The sequence below is a fragment of the Chroicocephalus ridibundus genome, chromosome 10 (genome assembly GCF_963924245.1).
Source record: "Chroicocephalus ridibundus chromosome 10, bChrRid1.1, whole genome shotgun sequence".
Lineage (NCBI taxonomy): Eukaryota > Metazoa > Chordata > Aves > Charadriiformes > Laridae > Chroicocephalus > Chroicocephalus ridibundus.
In genome coordinates this window covers 21,794,023-21,813,644 of record NC_086293.1, presented here as the reverse complement: position 1 = coordinate 21,813,644, position 19,622 = coordinate 21,794,023, and the positions used below count along the sequence as shown (strand labels likewise).

The 19,622-nt window shown below is 45.2% G+C and overlaps 2 protein-coding genes across 3 annotated transcripts in view; one reads left to right on the top strand and one right to left on the bottom strand.

Moving 5' to 3' along the window:
• Positions 1–8,127, bottom strand: part of KBTBD12 (kelch repeat and BTB domain containing 12) — a 44,660-nt gene extending 36,533 nt beyond the window's left edge. For both annotated transcript variants that reach the window (XM_063348295.1, XM_063348296.1), the window contains exons 1-2: positions 7,636–8,127; positions 805–865 (exon numbers count right to left, since the gene is read on the bottom strand). The gene's annotated coding sequence lies outside the window, so the exon portion shown is untranslated. The remainder of the gene's footprint in view (positions 1–804; positions 866–7,635) is intronic.
• The window catches only part of MGLL (monoglyceride lipase), a 109,732-nt gene that overhangs the window by 19,486 nt on the left and 70,624 nt on the right, over positions 1–19,622 (top strand). The gene's annotated exons all lie outside the window — the stretch shown is intronic.

Sequence of the window (19,622 nt, the reverse complement as noted above, 5' to 3'; positions counted from 1 at the left end):
CCCTGTGCTTAAGACTTGCAAAGCAGTTAGGAAGCTGCCGCCTCGTTCCTCTCCCAGTGGGTCGGTCCCTGCCCCGCTGTGCCAGCAGCGCTCTCCCCAGGCTCCGCGCTGGGAGAGTCAGGACAATGCTGCGGGCAGAGTCGGCTTCCACCCCTGAAGCGTGGTGGTGGTGGCGGAACTGTCAGGAAGCAACTCGGTCCCGTTGGCCAGATTCTTTACTCTTTCACACCAAAGTGTAGGTCATGGGTTTCTACAGGGTTGCTGCTGGTTTGCTTTGGGATAAATAGGGGATCAGTAAATAGGGGCCAGCTTTCGAGCTGTCCTTCTGCTTCTCAGCGGGATGTTTAAGCGCTGTGGATCCACAGAGTTTTGGTTCCACTTACTGTAACCTCAAATGGGATTTTTAATTAAGTTGTAATTATTCACATACTCCCTCTGGCTTTATTTACTGGGGGAAATAGAAGCAACTTCATGGTCCCGTTTCTGGGGTTTTTGGGGGGTGCCCTTTACTGAACCTCTCCGGCTTTCAGATCAGCAAGCTGCAGAAAGTGAGGTAGAGCGGCAGAGCCGTCGATGGGAGAATGGTGTTTACCCGTCACTCGAGGGATACCAGCCCTTAACGCAGTTTTTGTCTCTGATGTGGCACAGAGACAGTTCTGCGGGGGAGACGCATTAAGGACTCGTGTCATGAATCTCCAATACACAGACAAGTCCCGAAGTTGCGGTAGGACCACGTTTGAAACACGCTGTAGACATGCTACCAATTGCTTAACAGGGACTATTCAAATGAGTAACATTCCTCACCAGCTTAAATGTTTGCAGGATCAGGGTCTTGTACGGCAGATTGAACCGGTTTTCTCAAATCCTGAAAGCACAAAGCGTAGTCTTAGTTTCATTAGAGAAATGTGTATCAGCATAAAAAATGAGTATATGAAATTCTTTGAAATCTACCTAAAGGTATTTCCACAAACAGTCCAGATTTCTCTACAGATCTAGATAGATGGGTTTTTTTAAAGATATTATAGTTATTTCCCAGGTGAAAAGGAAATCTACAGCTATATCGTCAATCTCAGACTTACTCTTTTAGCTGTTCAGTTGTTTTCGGAAGTAGTCATCATTCTGTTTTAGCAAATTACATAGATTCCTCACTTTGAGTGCTAAATTAAAAGCCAGGCATGCTTGAAGACTAGCATTTCCTTGATTTTATCAATTCTTTCCATATTCCAAATCTGAAACTAGAAGCAACACACCTGAGAAATGAATCTGGGTTATTACCAGATTTCAAAAATGGATTCGGAAGACAAAACATTAACTTCGTAGTCTGAATGTGGGCCAAGCTCCACGCTCTTCTTATGGTACTTTTTTAACTCAATCAAAGGCAGTGAGTTTAGTACAAAAAAAATAAAGCGATGGTATTTCCAAAATCTAGATGATTTTTTTTTTCTTTTGCTGACTACATTGACATGAAATACTGCCTTTGAGAAAATGTAGGCCTCAATCCTGCATCAACTGCCTCTGGAGCAATCTTTGCAGTCAGTAGAAGCCTTTTATGAGGTAGAAAATGTTCTTTTTTTTTAATCCTGCATGATAATTAGATGGCCAGTTTATTGTTTTCCCCTCGTGCTATTTTATCACCTTATAATATTTGATTTTCACTGCATTTTGATAAAGGAACCACACCATATCTCAAAGATCCTGTATTATAAGCACGCATATCTTAAAGCAGATGAGCTGTAGTGTCTTTAACCAGGTTGTTCACTCTCCAACTGGATGAAATGATTAGTAACTACCAACAAGACCCCAGTGTTCAGCAAACTGACTAACCAATCTGAATAACCAGGGTTTTTCCACCAGAATGATCAACTTCTTTCTCTTTTGTGACGTCAGAGCTTCACACATCCTCCAGCTTCTCCATAATGGACAAAATGTGCATTTTTAATGTGAAGAACAAGTGAGATGATTAATCATCATCATCTTTCCCAGACTTTTGTACAGATCAGGAAGAAACAGTGTGTAGAACCGAGTTATGATTTCACTTCCTTTGCTGGTCACCTTTAAGTTTCCTTTCACTATTTATTTAGCTTTCTTAACAGCAACACTATGTCTTTGATTACACCGTTCAGCAGATTTGTGAATTTTATGCGTTCATTTAACAGCGATTAGGATATCTGGCACAACATGCTCGCAGCCGTTTCTTCCTCTCGTTCATCATTACGATGTTGGCAACAGGAATCTTAAAGCACGATGTAGCTCATGCCATTTATGTGCTGCTTTAGGCACAAATTACCTGATGGGTAAGTCCTACACCCACTACCCAGGTGATGAAGGGCAGGGCATCCTCCCCAGGAGCCGCAGCAGAGCTACGTACAGCCCGTGAGTGGCAGATGGGGTGGCCTCCCCTCTCCTGGAGCTGGTCCCTACCCAACCGTCACCTCATCCTTGGGCTGAATCGTCCAAGGAGTCTCCACCTTGCAGTCGGGATCACCTGCGACCCTCCAACCTCCTCTTCACCCCCATCCTGGAGCTCTGCAGAGCAACGCTGCTCCCCCAGCCAGAGCTGCAGGCAGGGCTCCAGTGCCTTCCGCTCTCAAGAAGGCAGTATTTGCCTTTCCTCCTAGGGATGCACCTTCTTCATCTCCTTGCTTTGATAGCACACCAGGCTCCCGACTGAACTGTACTCCATAAAATCGCGCTGTCGACTTGTATGCAAGTCTACTTTCTCCATCCTGCAACTGAGAAAAACGCAGCTAAAAGGTTAAAAAGAAAACAGGATTAAAACCCAGGGGTGAAATCCTTTCATTAACTTCAGAAATTCATCCCTGTGCATTAGCTGCAAACTTGTCACTCCCCTTCTGGCTTTTAGCAGTGTTTAGGTGAGGTCATTGGAAGGATATTAATATTCTCCTTTATATCACTGGAAAGACTATTAAAGGGTAATAATGAAACGGTGCTGCTTCGCTTTCCCCTCTGGGTTACAGAGGAAAAAGATGGTACATTGATATTAAGAGAAAGGATAAATGTGATACAAATATAATTTGCAGTGAGACGCTATACTGAGATTGTGCCAGAGGCTGGGTTGTCATTATAAAACCTTCAGTGTGGGGCTCGAATCCTTTGTAATGTCACCAGGAGCTGAAATCAGAGTTATTGCCTTATTCGGAGTTTTGGGATTTTTTTTTTTTTTCTTCTGTAGTGAAAAATGGATTCAGGTACAAATCTTCATTTGATGTTACTTTATTTCAGAACCGTGCTGTTAATTTTCCTCCAGTTCTGGCTGCTACTTCTATTTTTATATCAGCTGTTTTGTTAGTCTAATTTCACTTTTTTTTTTTTTTTTTTTGCCTTTGTGTCATGAACCTTATGAAGAGTCATGTATAATTTTATGCAGGAGCTACAGCATACGTTTTGCAAGGCGGTGGGGTGCTGCATGAGCAGTTCAAAACATAAATAAGCGCACTGCTGTGAGCTCAGCTCTACGGTTTTTATGAGGCTATCAAACTATAAATAAATGCTGTCCTCAATTCTCAGTTACTCTGCAGCCTCTTTGAACTGCCCCAGCGCTAAGGGACTGTAAACCAGATGGAAGCATCTCATCAGGAATTTCCCTTAACCTCTGGAACGTGGGGGGGGGCGGGAAAAGCTACCTTGTAATTAGAGACATTATTTTGTCTGTATTTTTGTCTGGGATGTGGATTTTTCTTGTTTTTCCCCCCGCCCAGTACCAAGGAATTTGCTCTTTCCCGCGCTGCGGTGGGAGGGTGGGAGCGGCGGGACCCGGCCCAGGAGAGGTCACAGCACCCAGCGTGGGGCAGGGGGCTGCGGCGCCGGGGGGGCACCTCCTGCATCCTCCCATCCTCCTCTTCCTCCTCCGCTTGCTTTTTTATTTTCTTTTTACTTCTTCTTCGCCTTAATGAGGCTGCCCTGTCTTCAGCCTGCCTCCCTTCAGGTGCTGGAAGGATCAGAGTTCAGTCACATCAAAGAACCGGTGCCTCTGCCCATGAATTATTTGTGCTTCCTTTGTTATCAGTAAGCTGAGAAGCAAATCTGTTAATTGTATGCATTATGACACTTGGCTGACAGCCACAGCGAGGCAGAAATCAGTACCCAGATGATAATAACGTTACAATCTCGGGGTTTAATTATGAAGGCTGTGCTGGCATTTAAGATCGGGGGTTTAAATCGTGCGAAAGATCCCGCAGTGCTCGAGAAGGGCAAATAACAACGCTCGTCTTGATATAGGGGAAAGATACGATAAGATATAGAAAGGAAGCTTTCGGGGAATTATGGATGTTCCTGTATCTGTTGGATAATGGGAACTATTATCCTAATTCTGATACCTGGAAAGGTGCCTGAAGAAATTATTACAGGATTGAATTATAAGAATTTAGAGGGCAATAAGGTGATAAAAGCAGCTATAGCACCTATTTACTGAGAACAAATTGTGTCAATCTAATTGTCTTCATTTTTTCTGGGATAATAGGGGATAAACTAGATACTTTGTCTTGAGTGAAGTTACCGATACGGTCCCACATGGTATCATTGGGAACAAATTGTGATGAAATCAACCGGCTAAATCTACGTAAGTTAGTTAGATGCCCAACTGGCTGAAAAAGCACGTTCAAAGAACAGTTATCAGTGGTGGGACCGGGAAGCATTTCTAGTCTGTGCCTAGAGACCTGTGCCGAAAGGGCCACTCATGGTTTCGGGGAACGCTCGCTTTCTTGCTTTGAGTTAGATAGTATTTCTTGAAAGAATTTCATCCATTCTGCCCAGGTAAAATCTGCAACCTTGTGGCAGAGCATTTAAGTGGGAGGACACCCAATTCTTTTTAGGAAATGTGTGCCTAGATGGTTTGAGAGGGCGTACAGGTAAGCGTCAGCAACGGTTCGCTGGGACAATTAGGCATTTAGTGTTTGGATGTGTCTCAAGTCTCACCATAACTACTCGCAGCCAGGGTAACTTTTCCGAAGCCTGCCGTTTTCTGTCAGTTGCTAGCTACTTGGACATTTAGGATTTTCAGGTTTTCAAAGGCATCTAATTAAGTTAAAAGTCCGAGTGCTGCTTAAGCTCACTGTGGAATTTGGGAACTGAAGTGTCTGCATCACTTTCAAATGTAAAGCTTCAGCCTTAAGTTGCATAGGCAGCTTTAAAAGGTTCACCAGATGACACGACCTCCTTCCCATTAAAGCCCTTGCTCAGCCCCATCGATCTCCCGGGATCAGCCCCACAGCAGGCGCGTTTCAGGTGATCGGAACTGATTTATTGCTGGAAGGGAGGAAGGAATTGTAAAGTTTTCAAACTGTGAACTCTACAAATCCAATTATGTCATGAGCCTATATACGATAAAGGACGACGATCCTTCTGAGAGAGATTTTAACCGCTTTTCTCCCTCAGTGCCTGGGCACCTTGTTTGTTTTCCCGCGCCACCTGATGCCGAGGAGCCTGGGGCGAGGCAGGCCGAGGGCCCGCACTGCCCAAGCACGGACCGGCTCCTGCTCATGGGAGCTCTCTTAGCGCTTTAGAGTCCGCGAGTGGTGTCGAAGGAAGCTCTCGGTGCAGGAGGACGGGCTGCTGACCGACAAGCTGCTGCCGTAGATGTAGAGAGTTGTGTCAGCGCTGCGTTCCCTGGTGCGCATCACCGCACCCCTGCCGCTGCGAGCATCCCGCTGCCGGCTGAGGCCGGGGCCACCCCCACTCAGACTGCTACAGACACGGCATGTCCTTTCTGCAGGAGCTTATTTGTTTTCCTTCTCGTTTCATTGCTCTTAATTAAAAATAAAACGGGACTCAACAAGGCTCTTTGGGCTAGGAGAAGCTTGACACCTAACAGAAGGATTTTAAGCAGCCTGCAAAGCTTCAGAAACCGTGTTTGGGAGCAGATTTGACCATCGGAGACCTGAAGAGGCTTTGATCAGTTTTCAAAGCCTTTGGGTAGTTTACGATTCTGGAAAGATTTGACAGTTTGAGCTCCGTTTACTGCCAAGATAGAGGCCTAGATGTGGGATTGGATTAATATTGATCCTATCTCAGCAAATACCAGGCATATTTTTTTTTTCTTTAAACTGTTATAGATTCACGAAAAAAATCAAAGAAGCTGAAAATGAAAGACCCTGCGGGCCATCGTTTCAAATATGCCTTCACCTGACCTTAATCTTACTCTGATTCAAAGCTCAGTGAAGTCAGTCAAAAGAATCCCATGATTGGAGTAGAAAATGGATGTGGCTGGTTCACAAACAAGTGCTTATAAACAAATCCCAGTCTCAGCCAATTATGTGCATTAATTGCATGAGAAGAATAGAAGCTAAATATATACATACAGAGCCCATTTCTTTTACAGTTCGCATGTGCAGATCGTTTTCTTACATATCAAAACTAATTGAAATGGCCAAGTGCTCATTCGCAGAAGGAGGGTGCGCAAGTTTCTTTACGTATCCAGCAGAAGGAAAATGTATTTCTAAAACACATTTCAGTAGCCCTTTAAGCAGCCTGGCAAAGGTCTTGGAGGTTTCTCTTTTTGCATTTATCTAAACATACTGGCGAGTATAGGAAAGGCTTACTTTCTGTAACAGTCATACCATACTGTGTAAATTGGACTCTATCACAATTAAAAGAAAGATAATCCAATAACTTGGTTCAAACTAGGCTCTATTTGCATTTTTACAACAGAAAAGATTGTGAACTCTCATTGCCAACATTTACATACCACTCTGAAGTATGTATCCGTTTGGTGAGCAAATGCTGGTATGTAAAAGCTTTAATATCCCTGTCAGCAGTGAACTGAAAATTAATTTCAAGTTGTAAACCCGTATAACTTGATGTCAGCATTCCATTAGTTACTGCTCGAATCCAGCCTTGCCCCTAAATTTCTCTAGTTGCAGTTTCAATCACTACCAATGAAAAATACCTGGGTACGTCCATGGAAAAGAAAATTCATAGCAACCCATGGCAACAACAGAGCACCACCTCCGAAACGGCCCCTGCACCGACACGCGCATTCCGTACAGCTGCAATCCCCGCTGAGCCCCCACAGCAAGAACGCTCAGCCTCTTGATGGTCAGGATCTGTCCCAGGCACGTATAGATACCTTCATGGGAGAAGCGAGAGTTTCTCCGAGCTTCCTTGCTGGAAGCAAGCCTGGATGTTTGCAGACTCGTGGAGTATGGACAGCCCCCCCCGCGCGCACAGAGCTCAGACGCCGAAATTTCTGCTTCCGCAGGCTGATCCTGTGTCCAGACTGCTGGCAAACCCCAGAGAGCTGCAATCGGACCCCAAGTTTGATATCGTTTAGGGGTTCCCATCCTAACTTTGTAATTAACATCTTACATTTGCTTTATGAACTGGAGAGCAGGCGCTGCAAGGAGCTGAGAGCGCTTCGATTTTGGGACCGGCAATGGGTCCTACAGCCTCCCCGCCGTGTGGCTGCCCCGCACTGACCCCGCATCGCCCTGTGTAGGCGCCTTCTCCAGCACCTTTACGGGTTCCCCAGGACATACATTCACGTGCCCCTGCCCACAAATTCCCCCCGCTCCCGGCAACCCAAAGCAGCCCGGCCCTGGCGTCCCCACGCTGCCCATCGTCTCAGCGCCAAACTCCCTTCTCTTTCCTGCTCTGAGAGGGGAAAGGATTTACATGTACCTTTCCGACGCCGGGAGCGAGCGGCAGGTGTCTGTGAGAGCGCGTGGGAGAGGGAAACGGAGATCTCACCCAGCAGCACAGAGCTTCTGGCGAGCAGCGAGGTGCCAGGGCTATAAATAGCCCTCGCTGGGCTCCTGGCTGGGACGAGGAGCTGCTTTAATGTCACGCTCAGGGGTACATTCGGACTCAGCCGACGGGCAGCGGTGCTGCTCTCCTCCCCCCCCGCCTGCCCCACCGCCTGCCAGGCTCAGCACTAAAAACCCGCGGGCTCCTCCATGAGGCGGCACAGTCACCCCTTGTGTTGGTGGCCCACCTAAAGAGTTATGGTGTCCCCCCCTCCAGACCTTGCCACGGGCACACGGCACGTCTCTGTCTCACTGTTGTTTCTGGGCGGTTGGAGCGGTTCCGGCGTAGGTGATGACCAGACTGGCTCCCACTTACCGCCGAGGCCGGGGCACCGCACCAGAGGAGATGCTGGTGCTCGTTGACCTTACCCGAGTCACTCTCGACATCAAGGCCACTGCCTCTACAGCTGAGACAAACCTCCCCAAACCGTTTCTCCTGCCCTCGCTAGATCACTAAGAGCTGAAGCTGCGCATAAAATAAGGATTCCTGACCGAATCTAAGTGTTATCTGTGTATTTTTAGTCAGACATGAGGCCTGACTATCTTCTTGTTTGTGTTGATGTAAATGAGAAACAGATCCTCTAAATTGGTCCAGAATAGTGGGGCCGCACTGATTTACATCAGCTGCAGATCTTGTACTCTGCAAATTAAAGGAGAATAGAAAGGGCCATAATACACTATTTATATCTCCATATGTTTAAGCAAAGATGGAAAAAAGATTAAGCAAAAATTAGGGTTATAAAATTGATTAATGTTGAGCCTATACTTTTAGTTGAGAAAGACAGTAAGGGGTTTTCGGAATGTTCTTTTTTAAATGGCATTAATTTATTTATTGGCTGTACGAATTGGTTGATTGATCATAATAGCTTCGAAGAAAATTGAAAATGAAATGTATTTCCTTATCTAGATTTTTAGCCTGATAGTTTTATTACAGAGTTTTTCCAAAAGCCATGGAGGGAGTGTTCAGGAATGTTCAACTGTTAACAGCAGTTTGTTGGTTTTAGGGGGAAAATTAAGGTGTACATAATTTTAAAAAGTATATTTCATATCATTTGTGAACAAAACTAGGAAAAAAATATCAAAGTGATTAAAGTTTACTCATGTCAGAAAATTCAATATATCAGATAGAAAGATACATATTGTCTAAACTCCCAGATTGTTCTCATTAAAAGTTCAGCTGTATCTTAGAAATAAAAATATCCAATCTGATAGTATAGTTTTCACAGAAGCCAAGATGGAACAGTGAACAGACGCAATGCCACAGCTGTGATAAAAACGGACCATACCCCTAAATTGCCTCGCTCTCCTGTTATGGGGAACAATTTATAGTCTCGTGGTGGTTAGCGCAGAGTATTTATGTAATGAATTTTATTTATATGAAACCACCCCGCTACTGTAATAATAACCATGTCTCCTTTATGGGTGCGTTTCTTCTGCTAATTTCTATAACAAGCCTGTTTCACAAAAACACTAACTAAGGCTTTTGAGACAAATTCCTTTTTGTCGCACGCGGAATTCTCAATATTTCTCTTGCACTTCACCAAATGAACCGGGACACGCCGTCCTGCAGCGGGGCGACCGCTGGGCGGCTCTCAGCAGCGCTTTGTAATTACACAAGTGGAGTAACACCGCGGTGAGTCAGGCCCCCGATACTTTTGCTCAAATTAAAAGCTTTCTCTGCTGTAAGCCAAGCCTGTTTTCACCTTCCTCATGTAATTAAGTCATAATCCTTTCGTTCTGATATCATTATCTGTTGTCATGGTGATTTTAATTATAAAAATGAATGGCTGAGGAGTGGGTGAAGACAAAAGTTTGTGCTGAACTTCGTTAGGTTAATGGCAAGGGGAAAATATCTGTGACAACACAACAAACGCCTGATCTTTTAACACAATGTATTTTAAAACAATGATAAGAAGTAGGTGTCGGAGGCAGAAGAGACACGTTTGATGTGAATATTTTGGTGTTTAGGAAATATGTGTTGAATTTAATGTTTTAGAGCAATTTTTGCATGGCACTCTCAGACAGACCCTTCTGGCGTTACGTGAACAAAGAAATTCCCTTCTAAATCTCAGCGGCTTGTGATTCACCTATTGGAAAAATGCTCCCTTTTTAGGCTAAAGTTGGACCAGTTTCCAAGAGTGCAGACTTTGGGAACAGCTACACAACATTTACAGTTCATCCGAAAGCAGAAACCCTGTTTTGGTGGGTGATGTGCGTGCAAGATACGCCATGGCTTGCAACGAGCGGACCCACAAGCCACGGTCCTGTATAAATAGCTGAACTCTAGAAGAGACCTCCGTCAGGTCAGTGAAGCTCTGGGTGGTACGTGGTGGCTCTCAGGACGTGGTTTTTCTTTGCTGCCCCTGAAACGTTGCAGCCAACGTGCCGAACTAAACCCACCTCCTCTTGCTGAGGTTCTGCAGTTTTGCTCATGGCGTGTTCTCCACTGACAAATACATAGTTTTATACAGGCGCGCCGTTAAACGGTGGCACAACACTGTAGCTCAGAAGAGGAGACCCTCACATTCGTCTCCGTACCCACGGGTGACTCCCTGGCACAGCCACCGCTCTTCGCTCCTCCCGGCTGAGCGATTCCCCGGGGCTCCTCGGCCTCTTTTCCCAAAGAGTGCGGCACCCTCCGATTTGGGGGCTCACATTTGCTTTACCTCCCGCACCCGAGCAATTGGGTGACGTCTGTTCATCCACTTGGCGTTGGCCCCATGTGGAAGCGGCTCCAGGCTGGCCGCAGCGCTGATGGCGCCGGCACTGCTTATCCCTCCTCCCGGCACATCCCTCCCGGGCAGCTTTGGAATCCTCCTGCTGGGGCAGAGAGCCGGAGCGCGTTCCGGCCCTGAGGGTGGGTTTGGACCCCAGTACACTAGGTGCTCGACAAATGGCGGTAATTCCGTTTGTGTTATGTTAGAACCAGTAATGATATTTTGGTTCTCATATCCATATACGCGGTGCCGGTTTGGATACATAGGGAGAGAAAAAACAGAAACAGAGAGATTTCCCGTTTAATCCTATTATCTATTCTCTTATGTCCAAATACAACATTGTTTTTTTTATATTTTTTTTTTTCTTAGGGCAAGTGTTGACCTTTAGAGCAGGCCAAGGGCAATCTCAAGCTCGCCTGTGACCACCGGACGGGGGGGGCAGCACCCCCGCAGTCCCTCTGAATTGAAATCTCTTTCTGGGTCTGTCAACCTGATTCCCAGGTTGCCTGACAGATAATGTGGCATGCCAGCCACCCGCTGCTTTTTCATTTAAATAAATGAGAAAGTTGTGGCTAAATTAACACTCCAGCAGAGGTAATAAGGACCATCTCAGCAGCTGCCATGATGTATGCAAATTGCAGTTTCACACATTAGGAGCTAGATGTTGCTTAATTTGTAGGTCTTTCTGTCTTTTAAATGAAAGAGCCTCCATCAAATTCAGGCGATCTTAAAAAAAAAATGGCAAAAGAAAGCCCCCAAAGTCAACTCATCAGTGCTTCTAACTGCACCTACACCCTTTTTTCTGGGGTTTCCCCCCGACGCCCAGAGAAGCAGTTAGTACTGAGTTATACTGCGCTGCCGGATGCTTTTAGGCAAAATATCTGCTGATTTCCAATGAACAGACAGCCTGATTAAGGAGGTACTGCCGGCCCTTTAGTATAAACAGAAACCTGATTTTTTTTTTTTTTTTTTTTTTTTTGCGGTGATGCCACAATCCAGGAGCTCAACATCCATCAGGTTTTTTTTTTTTTTTCTGGAAATGAAACTGTAATAGCGCGAAGGAAGACCCGTGATAGCCACCAGTTAATCAGACAGAAGGAACGGGCTGATAGGAGAGCCTTTTTTCTCCCTTTAGATCGGTAGAGATGGGAATGGAGATGCAAAGAAGCATGTAACCGGATGGCGTTTGTGGAAATGCTGTTCTGTCCATCAGTTTTTACTGCTTTTTAATCTCTCTAAGAGAATTATGGGTATGACTGTGTTAGGGTCAAAAAGATTTCTAAATGGACACCAAAACTGAAATTCAGGAAGGGAAGTGCAGACCCAGAACAGCAGAACTTGGGGCTGTTGTGGTCACAGAAAGTGGAAATAACTAAAATGTTTCTCAGGGTATGTGCTGCGAGAGGAAGAAAAATCTTAAAAACATTGTAAATCAGATTTTAGCTGGCTCAGAAATGCTGCAGCCACAGGATACGAGGCTAAAAAATGCTCCAGACTCACCCCGGTTTTATTCAGAAAGGGAGAGGATTCATTCTAAAATAAATCCCATTCAAATGATTTATCATCTGCCTATCTTTTTTTGCTCTCCTGACCTACGTGGTCAGTCCTCAAGAGCTATTGCTACAGGTCTTTGAATTCCTTTGGAGAAGATGCTCTTTCCTCTGCCCTGGATGCTCAATTCCTGTTCCGGGATGTCACCTCCTTAGTCTTCACTTATCCCTTTCATAACCTACCGGTACCGTAGTGACCCCGGGCATGCCGTTAGCAAAGAAGTAACAGGACCTTGCTCCATCTAGTCATTATTTGGCTGCATGTGTTGAAACAAACCGTCACATGAAAATGCAGGTAAAAAAGCCGCAGTGAATTTGTGGGCAAGAAACACTCAGACTATAACCAGAACGCGGGGTCTGAGAATGCTTCCCAATTCCCAGAAGCGAGTGCGTACCCGGGCTGGTTTCCAGCTCCCCGCTGAAGGCAGAGCTGGCATACACCTCCTCCCCATCGCTCTTACTCCTCGAGGAAGGGAAACCTGAGCGCTCTGGTGGGACAAGACCTGCAGCCCGCCCTGAACCGAGCTATTGGGGACAGGGATAGAGGGGAAAAGCCCCAAAGTGCCTCCATCCTGCTGTTCGGATGGAGTCTTGGCAAAGTTGGGTGATTTACTGTTCAGGACACCAAAGATGACCGTAATTCTGGCTGCTGTGACTTTATCTGTCACTCAGCACAAGCCCCTGAACTCTCTTTGGTCTTTGTCCCTCATCGCTACACCAGGATGATGCTTTTCTACCAGTCGGAGAGATTAATTAGTATTCACTAAGCTGCAGGGCCCACGTGCCAATTGTGCAAATTAAGAAAGATGTCCCGGTTTGTGTATTCCAATAAATTCTGCATTTGCCACAGCCCTCCAACCTGGTGCACGACTGTGCCACCAAAAATGGATTTAAAACCCCTTTCTTATGTGGTGGTTATGGGGAATGAATTACCAAATATGAAGAAAACATGCATTGCTTTTATGACAAACAGGGGCAATAACATTGAGAGACGTGGACTCCTCCCCTCATGGGCATGAGGCATCTGCCCCTAAAGTGGAACGAAGACGATGCTGGTTTGTACACGTCCGGTCCTGAGCGTTGAGCTGGAGGTGGCTCCTCTCTCCCATGCCCTGCTGCTCCAAACATGGCTGGCATTTGTAGTGTAGTGCTGGAGCTCCAACCCACGGGATGAAACTGTGTCCCAGGAGCAGACAGAGAGCCTGAACTGTCTGTCCATCCATGGGTGTCGAGGCAATGGGGAGATACATGGTCATGGGGAGCAAGAATGGACCGCCTAGCAGGGCCTTATCCTCAAAGAGGATGGCACGCATCCTGGCTCAGGGCAGGCACCAGATATCCTCTTCCACCCCATGATCTGTGTCACCAGACGTTAGCTTTGTGAGTTCACCTGTGAGGGATCTCATGGATTAGGAGGTAAAAACTTGGAAAGATCTGCAATACTGTCACCTTTTTAATTACAGTTGCCCATAAACATGCAGCTGATTTTGCTCAAACTGAGCATAGCGGTTTATTCTAGAGCAGCAGTCCATCACAGAAAATGAACAGGAATTCGGAGCCTTCAAAAAAGTAAAATTTCTTCTACTTCTGTCCACAAAAAAAGGATGAAAAAATGTAGCATCTTCCAAGTTACACCCCATATGGCAATCTTCCAAACCTCTTTCCATATGTTCCTAAGTGTCGAAAGCCCAAATGTTCCATATCTTGCTGCCAAATTCTCTGGCTCATTCCCAAAAGCTCTTACAATACAGTTGGGTATTGTCTAGTGGGGGGGGGGGAAAAAAGTCACCTCAGATTGATAATTAAAAATATATTTGATCATCAGATAGATATGAATGGCCAAGGGGTGCTGTGCTGAATGAATCCCTCACACTCGCAGACTTCAGAGCAGCAGAAGGATCTGTCTGGGCTTACTGAAGCTGCCCCAGAAATCCTTGTTTGTTGCAGAACGAATTGCTGAAGAGATTTGAAACTGGGGGCAGAAGTGGAGGCAGATGGGCCATGGCAGAGACCTGTGCTGCCGGGGTGCAGTCCGGGGTATGTGCCTGCGGAGGGAGGGTTTGGACTCCGGCAGACATTCCTGGATTGGTTTCACCCCTGTCTCGTTTCAGACCGAGCCCCACAACATCAAAGGCTAGGAGTCTGTCCTTGTTTTAAACCAAAGCGTAGCTGCTGCTGTAGCCCCATCCCTGCGGTGCGGCGGCGCCGGGCACAGGTCCCAGGGTGGGACGGAGGGCACACGCGTTGCCCAGCATCTCACACGCATTTCACAGCACAGGAGGGGAAGAAGATGCTGGGTGCTTTCTGGCTCCGGGGCTGAATGTTGCAGCCTTCCCTCTGCTCTCCTCTTCCTTAAAACCTCCCGGGGCTGGGAATCATGGCGTTTCGTGCAGATAGAATAGAATCATAGAATAGAATCATAGAATTATAGGGTTGGAAGGGACCTCTGGAGATCATCCCGTCCAACCCCCCTGCCAGAGCAGGGTCACCCAGAGCAGGTTACACAGGAACGCGTCCAGGCGGGTTTGGAATGTCTCCAGAGACGGAGACTCCACCATCTCTAACATACCTACACCCAGGAGCTGAGTGTTTCCCCTTGTGCCTGAAAGGGTAGCATCTCCAAACCTTAGATTTCCGTTTTAAAAGTTACTGTAACTCCAGAGAAGATTCAGTGATGTACTAGGAAAAGTCACCAAGTAAGAATAACCAACACACGCTGGTATCAAAGCATGGTACGGTGACCTGGAAGGTTCCCGTGTGCAGGAGTTGAGGAAGCCCCGCCGACGGGTCTGTAACGGGAACCTGAACTGGCACGACAAGCCCACAGCGACTGCAGATGCTCGTGACTCCAAAGCACAAATAACCCACAGATACCTTTGCTACATGAGAATCAATGGCTGTAGCCGAGATACAATAGACATCTCGTGTTGGAGGAAACAGGATGAAGGTTGGGGCGTGAACCCTCAGATACCGTAACTTTTGATGTTATTAACAGCACATGCTGATAATTTATAATAAGATCAAATACAAAGGGTGTTAACGGCCTTGAAGACTGAGGATGTCCATCTCTGAAGCACATGAGACTCTGGTAACAATCCTTTGTTGTCCTGAGATAAAAGCACTGTCATCTTTGTATAGGAAATACTTTGCCCACGGATGCTTTGTCCCGTTTTTCACTGCAATGCTCCCTGTTTGACATCCCCTTTCTCAAAGTGTATTTCCGGGTTAATTGTGACATGCATTAATTCAGCCTAGGAGGAAAACCAGTGAATGTATTTTCCTGGACTAGAAGGTACAAAGTAAATTGTAGCGGATACTGTAAAAATTAAATAACTGCCAGGGAACCATTATGAACCAGATGCAAACAGGAATGAAAGTGGTGCTTAGTACAGAATAAGTCCCGTGTGAATTCATGGTATTAGGGTGCAACGCTGAGCACAACTGGGCCTTAATTTTGTTGGCCACTTGGTGCTACCCCAGTATATTACGGGAGAGTGCTGCCAGGGGCGAGCAGCATATTTGGCGTAAGGTTTCTGTGAGAAACAAAGATTCTGCCTAACACCTGTACCGGGATGGCAGAGTATCCCATGGAATTCTCTTCTTGTCCCACACCATAATGTTTACTTTTTCTCCAACGTGCATTTTGCACTAGGGATATTCGGCATTTTCTCTAGTACTACTCCTGATTTACACCAGTGTGAACAAGAGCAGAATCAGGCCTCCAGTTAAATAACTGATGCAGCTGTTTTGCTGAACCAGCTTCCTGGCTGGGAATGAATCCAGTCAGCTGTGGATAACAAACCCCAGTAATAGAGATTTCAAAGATTTCATACATCAATTTTTTTTCTTAATATTTGCAGAGTTACTTTTCTTACAAAATCTGTTAGGCAGATGTTAGGAAGTAATTACTGTACATGAATCAGAAAGAAAATGCATATCTTACACTGAACATGTGCGAGTGGACTGAGTAAAGAAACCAAAGATAAGCGAGAAAAAAAAGCTAAAATATATCCGAGCAGAATCCGCCAGAATCCGCCATGGGGTTATTAGGAAGAAGCGGCACAAGACAAGCTCTTCTCATGAGCCGTACGTTCACGGTATAGCCAAAACAACAAGCCTGCTACCTTTTCTAGCAACAGCAGAATTATACTCGCCATTCATGGAGAGATGATGCCCTGGCTGGGCAGGTACAGTCTTCATCAACATCTAAGAGCCTTTCAGGCAATTAAATCAGTAACCAATCTGTCAGCGGCCAGAACTAAAACGTTGCTACATACACCCTCGTGCTCAAATATCCCGAAGTATCCTTAGATACAGCGCACACAGATGTAAATAGGACCCATCATATGAGTTGAAACTCTTGCCTCCATATACAGGATTATTGTAATTTGTATATGTAAATAAAACCACTCTTCAAACGATGGTGGCAGCAGCAACAACATCCCGGAGATTAGGATAGAAAGCCAAATTGTAGGAAAAATTTTGCCCTGAAGAATGTAGTTATCCAGGCTGTGGTTTTGCCCAGCACACAATATTCCCTATACTTGCAAATCTGGGTAATCTTTATCGAGTGGAAAAGTTACTGCTTCAGTTGTTCACGGTGCTCTGATGGATAGATTTCTAGATGAGATGGGAGTTAGTAATGGTATAACTGGGTAAACAAAATCAGGAGCATTAAGAACGGGCTCTTAATGAGCTCGCCTCCAGCACTGAGCCCTCCTTTTCCCTGCCCTGATTTCCCCCCGTAAAATAAAAATTTTACCCTTCCTTTCCGAAGTACTTTGAAATCTCAGGTTAAATTAGAGTTAAATAAAATATCCCAGTAAGTAATAATAAAAACACTGCGTGTCTTTTACGGCACTTTCCATCACTAGGAGTTAATGCACTTCTTAGGGGAGGCTGCTATAATTACCTTTACGTCGCAGTGTGGCTGGATCAACTGAGGCCAAGCAAGGAAATGATTCACCTGTACCACAAAAGCTCCCTTAAGATGCCTTTTAGGGGCACAAAGCAGACCTCCAGATTGTGCTGATTTTCACACATAAAATCAATTTCATTCAAAAAAATAAATTGCACATCCGTAACCGTGGCCCTCTAAAATTCCACCTCGGTATTTATGAATCTATAAACACTATAAAAAGAAATGCTACAAAAGAAGCCTTTAAAATTACAAACCAGCCGGGATGTTTAATATTTCAACTCTAAATTACAATATAAAACCTCATTTTGAGAAATGCTATGAAAGCATCGGGGTTGGGTGCATTTTAGAACAGCATTTGTCATTAAAAAGAGCTTGAACATTTGGGTTGCCAAGGCAGAAACAAGCACCACAGACACATTTTACCCTTATGGGGATTCATCAAGGTTGTGCAGTGCAGCTGTTGTCTTAGTAAAAGAAAGTATCAGCCCCTGGCTGGAAGAAACAGAAACGTAATTATGTTATGATGAGCTGGAAAACATGCAAAGAAAAATTGGAATGCAAAGCATGATAAATGATGCTTTGTCAATAGCGAAGCAGCAAGAAAACCAGGCGGCACAATAATAACTCTTCCCCAGTCAATGCTTCCAGTTTGGCTACCAAAATAAAGCACCGCTCTAACCACGGCAGAATAGCTGCGCCTTTTGGCTGCGTTATTTAGTCCTGATACAACGAAGCTGGGTTTGTAAAGTGCATTATGCAGTCATCCTTAGTAATAGAAATGAGAAAAGGAATGGGCAGGTACTTCTCACAATTGAGACCATAATTCCATCCGGAGAAAATTTATAATGTTACCTTGCTCTGATTTTTATGTATATTAAAATTCAAGGCTTAGAGCCGTTTCCTTTAAGACGCCCTTTAATTACGTTTTCTGCCATAAAGCCCCTGTTTTGACCGAGGTGACCAGCACTTTATCAGTAGTAATATGGCTACATGCAGTCACACCGCAGCGAAATAGGAAACGCCATCCCGTAGCAGACTCGTTAATCTGTCTGTCCTCGCAGTGACAAGGGCAGGATTTCCCTTCGAGTGCCGCGGCAACGTGCTTGTCCAGGGCTGTAAACCACTGAAGTTTATTCTCATGACGTGAGCGAATCCGGAGGGAAAATCGGACTAATTATATACCATCACAGGAAACTTTTATTTAGAAACCAATACTGGGCCGCAGAGATAAAAGGGGACAAATGTTTAAAGAAAACCTTCTGACGATAAAGGGGAAAATGATTTATTTTTTTTTTTTAAAAAAAAGGGGGAATTTAACAGGGCTCACAAGAGAAGCGGTGGCTGTGCCCTCTAGTGCCCGAGACCCGCAGTTCTCCCTGCAGGTCCCCAGGACCCGGGGGCTTCTGCAGCGGAGAAAACCCACCAGCGAGTGCTTCCCCCTGCACCCAGGGCCACCGCTCCCTTGCTGGGACACTGCTAAGGATACACAGTTCCACACCTTTTTAAAAATCATATTTATTCTCAAGCGGGAGGGCTGCTAGAATAACTCCCTCAACTTCCCCTCTGCAGACAAAACTTGAGGGCCGAATTTCCACCTTTCGCTTTGAATTTTCCTTCCTTTGGAGGGTGCCTTTTCTAGATTTCATACTAAGCATGCCTCAGAATCTGGGATTAATATTCTTGTGGGTTTTTTAATTAAAAAACAAACCCAAATGAACCGCCAAACAAAACGTGTATTGCTCCTGTAATTAAAAACAACCAGCTCTCAAATTAGCATCTACGTAGGATGGGTCATCTTCTATACATCAGTTTAAAGGACTGAAACCTATATTCAAAGAGTGTATTTTTAAGCGTGTATTTTTGGTCCTGTCAAATAAGGAGCACAGGCAAGATACTAATCGCTCATGCAGCTACTGTTTGCAGTCACGGCTTTGTAAGCGACTTCTAATGACAGCGTGATTCGCAGAATTTTTATTACCTACAAAAAAAATATTAGGACTATTTTTACCACTAATTATTTTCATTTACATGGTAAAAATAGTTTATTACTTGACTGTAGTTTGCACCTAGGGGTATTAAACCACTTGTAGCTAAATCTAATCATTCTATTCCCACTGATTAGGGAAAGCGAAATTACGGATGGGCAACAAATGGGTGGAAGCCTGCAAACAATTTCTGTGATGCTGGGATATCCCTGCGCTAACCCTTCAGCCTTTCTCCATTTCACTTGGCACTGGTTTGTGAGGAGGTACCTGAGACTGCAGAATGGCAGACAAATGCCAAGCTAGTCATAATTTCTCCTGAAATCGTTAGGCTTAACCTGTTCAATGATGTATTGCCCTTGAACATTTTCTTCCTCGATCTGGCTTTGCCTGACACCAAGTTTATTTTTTGGCTGCAAGGCATTAAAATTGTTGTTTTACAGGAAAACCAAAGCAGTTTATCCCAGCCCCCACTCCTGTCGCATCCCCGGACATCTCTTACTCAGGAATACCAACAGGCAAGCAAAGGCGGATTACACAAATAAGTAAAGCTGAACGCCTGGACTCTGGCTAGGGATAAATAACAAAAATAGACAAAGAGAAGGGCAAATCCCAAATAATAACAACTCCAAACTGACAGCTTCAGTGGCACCGGCTTCTTTGCTTTTCACTGGATTTTAATTCTTCCTCTT